The 6000-nt window shown below is 40.9% G+C and overlaps 1 long non-coding RNA gene across 3 annotated transcripts in view; it reads right to left on the reverse strand.

Annotated features, from left to right (window-relative positions):
- The window catches only part of LOC138759818 (uncharacterized), an 86518-nt gene extending 81612 nt beyond the window's left edge, over positions 1-4906 (reverse strand). For all 3 annotated transcript variants that reach the window (XR_011355116.1, XR_011355117.1, XR_011355115.1), the window contains exons 1-2: positions 4675-4906; positions 2853-2994 (exon numbers count right to left, since the gene is read on the reverse strand). This is a non-coding gene — a long non-coding RNA (uncharacterized lncRNA). The remainder of the gene's footprint in view (positions 1-2852; positions 2995-4674) is intronic.
- Between the last annotated feature and the right edge of the window lie 1094 nt (positions 4907-6000).

Below are 6000 nucleotides of genomic sequence, written 5' to 3' on the forward strand. Positions count from 1 at the left end.
AGCCTCCAAGAACGCGGCGCGGGCTACACACTCTACTGGTCTGGCAAGCCTTCGGATGAACGACGCCTATCTGGTGTAGGCTTCATGGTCAAGAGCTTCATTGCCTCCAAACTCGAAAACCTTCCGACAGGCCTCTCAGACCGAATCAGGTCCATGCGACTCCCCCTTCAAAACAAGCGTCACATCACCCTCATCAGTGTCTAAGCTCCAAACCTCCAGGCGGAACCAGCAGAAAAGGACAAGTTCTACACCGACCTGCGCAACCTCATCCAACGCACCCCTACAGCCGACAAGGTTGTCACCCTGGGCGACTTCAACGCTCGTGTCGGCAAAGACTCAGAAACCTGGCCAGGAATCCTGGGCAAGCATGGCGTCGGCAAGTGCAACGACAATGGGCGCCTCCTGTTGGAGCTCTGCGCAGAACAGCGGCTCGTCATTACAAACACCCTTTTTCAGCAGAGGGACAGCCTTAAGACCACCTGGATGCATCCCCGATCCAAACACTGGCACCTCCTGGACTACATCCTGGTGCGAGAAAGTGACAAACGAGATGTGCTCCACACCAGGGTCATGCCTAGCGCGGAATGTCACACTGACCACCGGCTGGTTCGCTGCAAGCTCAACCTTCACTTCAAGCCAAAGCCCAGGAACAATAAAGCCCCCAGAAAGAGGTTCAATGTTGGAAACCTGCAGTCAGACGAAGCGAGAGGTTCTTTACTTTAAAGTTGTTGTAAACAGCAACATGAGGCTGAAAACCTCCATTTCAGATACCATACTGTGTGTCTTTCCCCCTGATTGCAGCCGTCTAATCAAGTGAAGTGGTAAGGCATTGCTAGTTGCATTGCAACCATGATCACTATCATTGCAGTAGTGAGGTGAAATACTGATACTGACACATTTAGCAATGCCCATACCATTTAATTAATAGATTAAAAAAAGACATACCTTTTTAAATCATGTTTACTGTAGGCAGGCTGTGTGTATACAAAAGGAGATGTTGTGTCTGAACAGATTTGCTTTCAGTTACTAGGTGCACCTGTGGAGGATGATTTGGTGTGGGACAGCAAAGTGGAATAGCAATCTATTCCCAGTGCCTGCATGCAATAATTGCTTATCAGCAGTTGAGCCATCTTCCTGAAAGATGAGCCCTAGTTGTTTGAAATATGGGCCTGTAAATTCCATTATGATCACATGACTACTTTAGCACATTACTTCTGTGCAACCATTGTTTGCAGCATGAGAGATATTTGTATCCCTGTAGAGTAAGATGAATTTACACGATTAAATGACAGCTGTAACCTTTATAGAAGGTCCTCTCTTGATTAGAACATTAGTCAATGGATGGGATGATCAAGAGACCAAAGTTAGAAAAGTGACCTAAAGACAAAATGTTGAAAACACTCAACAGATCAGGCAGCATCTGGGGAAAGAAAACTATTTGAAACATTATTCAAAATGCTTTGTTAGAATTTTATTTCAGATTTCCAGCATTTGCAATTTTTTGGATTTTCAAACACAGGAAGATTTATAAATTTCTTGCTATGGGAGGTTACAATATCAGAGTCAATGAAAGGGAAGGATGAGTCAATGGGGGCTTGAAAACTTATCAGGTGATTTAATTAAAATTTTTTTTAGACATGTAGCACAGTAACAGGTCATTTCAGCTCATGAGCCCATGCCGTCCAATTTACACTCAATTAACCTAACCCCTCCCTGATACGTTTTGAATGGTGGGAAGAAACTTGAGCCTTTGCAGAAAACCCGTGCAGGCATGGAGAAAACATACAAACTCCTTACAGATGGCATGGGATTCATGCCCCACTTCCAATCACTGGTGCTGTAACCGTTGCGCCAACAGTACTGTCGTAGGGATGAGAGCAAATACAAGCACAGATTTGGGATTCCCTGCTACATGTCCATTCAAGAGAGAAAAGGAAGTGATAATATGAATAAAACAAGAAAGTCAACAGACACTGTGATTGTAGTTAATACACAAATGCATTGGAAGCACATAGAATCCCAGCATAAATGCCTAAAGGAGCCCACTGCTTCGTTAACTATCATCCACTCAACCAACCCTTCAGTCAGTTCTTGCCTCATTTGCAGAATAGTCTGTGATTCCACAATGGCATTATCAATCACTTCAGAACCACAGAGAAATGTTGAAGCATGGCTTTATCAATCCTGAGGGACTGACTAAGAAGAAGGATTAGGATTTGGGCCAACAGGACTTGACAATATAGAGTATTGAGACAAAATAGGTGAAAATGGGTTGAAAGTAAATAGTAGTAAAACACCAAAGTCTGCAGACACTGTAGTAAAGTTGAAGTAAAAACACACAAAAACTTAGCAGGCCAAACGGTGTACTTTATACAGCAAAAGATAAAGATATATAATCAACATAACTTGATGAAGAGTTCAAGCCCAAAACCTTGGTTATATACTGTATCTTTATCTTTGTTGTTTAAAGTACACTGTTTGGCCTGCTGAGTTTCTCCAGCATTGCTTTTTTTTTACTGAAAGCCAGTAGAACATTGGAATAGGTGAACCTTGAGGTAGGAATTGCATTCATTTATATTCGAGCACCTATTTACAAGGATCAACAATTGGTGTGGGTAAAAAAAGCAGAAACAACACTCAATCTCCTGAGCTTTATATGACGATAAATAGCATGCAAATAGCACCTCGCCTACTTCAGCCAGAAGACAAAGTGATTGACTTATTTTTATAACGTGTTGCTTGTTCTCCATGAGAAGTGAAACAGAATATGTGATAAAAATAAGACCATTGGGAGAGAGCATTTCGACAGATCTGAAGCACAACACTAATTGAGTTCATTGCTCACATCTAACCTTGGATGTCCTCTTTCAGCCATTCAAATCCATGTGCCTGATGTTGAGAAGTGAAGCCAGACATTGTCCTTCTCCTGTAAGTGTTGGTGTTTGTCTTTATCTCAAAGCAAATTGATCCCTTTTGATCCCTACAAGCTGGTTTCTAAAAATGAAGAGAAATCAAATTGTCAGCGCTTTGCTTATGTGAATCTTAATAAGAAAATTAAAATCCTGAAAACGTCACGGACATTTGGTTCAAGTTGAGTGGGTGTTGATATTAGAAATTACACATCCATGGAATTCAGTCAACTGGCCAAAACACAACACAGCGTGTTGTTCAATTGAGAAGTGCCTGAGGTCTCAGCAAAAAGAAGGCAAAGTTGTATCAATTTCACTGGACCGTGAAGATTTTGCATCCTGAATACTTTTGGGTGTATTTTACGAACTTTGGACTGCTGATCATAAAAATCACCTTAAAATTTTCCTATCATGTACTGCTTTTTACATATGTTATTTTTTGTGATTTCCTGTCATATTTTAAGTCTATTTCAAGCATAAAAAATGATGAAATGCAGCACGTCATTGAAAATTCATTTTCTCTATTTGCACTTGGACCTCTTCCCTGCTGATCTTGGTGCAGTCAGTGATGTATATGGTGAAAGGTTTCACCAGGACATTGTAACCATGGAAAACCAGTGTCAAAGTAACTGGAATCCATCAATGCTGGGCGACTATTGTCAGACTCTGACACAAGAAGCATCAGTCGCTGAGTACAAATGAAAATCAGCTGTAAAACATTGTTACATTCGTTGAACTAACGCAATGTGTCGGCATCATTATGCGATTACACATGAAAAATTCAATAAACATCAACTTACTATTTCTCCAACTTCCCACATGAAACAGCAAATCTGAAATTACCTTTGTGTTCAGCTTTAAGTTGCCAATCATAATCCTCAATTATTTTTCAGAAAGCAAACTGTTTGAGAGGGGATTTGATAGAAGTATTTAAGATTATGAAAGGGATAGACAGAATGGATGTGGATAGACTATTTCCGTTAAGAGGAGGAAAGATTAAAACAAGAGGACATGAGTTAAGAATTAAGGGGAGAAGTTTAGAGGTAACATGAGGGGGAACTTCTTTACTCAGAGAGTGGTAGCCGTGTGGAATGATCTTCCGGGAGAAATAGTGGCGGCGGAGTGAATTGCATTATTTAAGAAAAGGTTGGACAGGTATATGGATGAGAAGAAGATGGAGGGTTATGGGCATTGTGCAGGGAGGTGGGACTAGAGAGGGGTGTTTGGTTCGGTGCTGACTAGAAGGGCCTAATGGCCTGTTTCCGTGCTGTAATTGTCATGTTATGTTTCATGAAAGAAAAATTGTCCAGTGTTCTTTATGCAAATAGCTTAGCAAGACATGAGAGTTTGTGAGCATATATACGATATGATTCCTTTATTGTCATTTAGGACCAGACTGTAAAACAGTACACAGTAAAAAAAAATGAAATAACATTCCTCTAAACCATAATGCTACCTAAACATCACAAGATTACACAAAAGCAATGGAGACAACACCATTCCTACACCAGACCAAAAAAAAAGAAAAAACTACACAAGGATGGAATACATCGACACAGAGGTACATAGTGAATACAAACAGTGGAACAATACATAATAAAAGATTAAAAACTAGACAGTGGAGACAAGTTACATTTTCATGGACTCAGAATTTAAAAAGTCTAGTAGCTTGAAGTGAAGAACCACCACACAGTTCACATATCCATACAGACTCACAAGCTTCGGCACCATAACAGTAGAGAGACCCAATGATTTCCTCACTTACCCCACCATCCGCCTCAAGGCCCTGCTCTCCAAGACAACATGTTGTCCAGAACCTCCAGGGCAGGCACTTGACACGGCCGTTCCAAGCTCCCCGACACAGACCTCCAGATCCTCCCAGCCAGGCACACAACACAGCCCACTCCAGGACACCTCCACAAAGCACGCCTCATCGCCACTGGTAGCCAACGATAGGCCAGCATTTGAGCAAGCATCAGTGTCACTCTGACATCATGACGGATTCTTCATTTTTTCCATCTTTCCCCATGATGACACACTTCCTGACAATAGAAATAGAGCCCACTTCAGGATCACCATTGCAAATGCTCCTCAGGGACAGAACCCAGATTAACTTTAGAACCAGGATATCAAACTGAGGAGAACAGCAAGCTTTAAAGTGGAATAAAGGTGGACATTAAGAGGGTGCATGAGTGGACAGAGAAGTAGCAACTGCAGTTTAAATACAGAAATAAATTAGGTAAAATATTCTGGACAGAAAAATAAAGGAAAAAGGCAATTTTATGACAGGGCCAGTAGTTCATTTATTATTCTTTTAAACTCAGCGGACTAGTTGGAAAAGTCATCATGCTGACAACTGTCAATGGGACAAGGGAAGTTAAAAGAAATCAATTTAATAGTTTTTAGTTTTAATAGGGCACCACGGATCATGTAGCAGTTAGCGCAATGTTGTTACGCTGTTACAGCACCAGCAATCGGGACAAGGTTTCGAATCCCACACGGTCTGTAAGGAATTTGTACGTTCTCCCCATGTCTGCATTGGTTTCCTCCAGGTGCGCCGGTTTCCTCCCACCATTCAAAATGTATGGGTGTTGTAGGTCTTTGGGATATAATTGGATGGCCGTAGGGCCAATTACCGTGTTATCGCTCTGTATGTGTGCGTCTAAATTTAGTACAAGGTGTTTAACTTAACTTGTTTTGTCTTGTCATGATTGATGAGCAAAACCAATTCCGTGATATCATTCAAAAATATGTTAGAACATAAAAAGAATTGTCACAAACTCAGCACAACATCAAAGGGCCTGTTCTGTGCTATAATGAAAAAATTGTAGAAAGTGAATTGGAAAAAAAAGTAGTCTTTGTGAAAAGTCAAAATGAATTTCAAATCAAAGGTATTTATTAAAAAGGCTATATTGGTGCAATTAAATTAGATAATACACAATTTTGCAGGGCACTGATTAATAGTGTGACAAGCCCATCCCATACTAGCTGACTAACTAATCTTGTAGTTGGTGGTTAATAGATGATGGGTAGGTGGGGGCTGCAAAGGGATGGGGTGGCAGTGTTTAAATATCTAAAATATGAATTAAAT

The sequence above is a fragment of the Narcine bancroftii genome, chromosome 4 (genome assembly GCF_036971445.1).
Source record: "Narcine bancroftii isolate sNarBan1 chromosome 4, sNarBan1.hap1, whole genome shotgun sequence".
Classification (NCBI taxonomy): Eukaryota; Metazoa; Chordata; class Chondrichthyes; order Torpediniformes; family Narcinidae; genus Narcine; species Narcine bancroftii.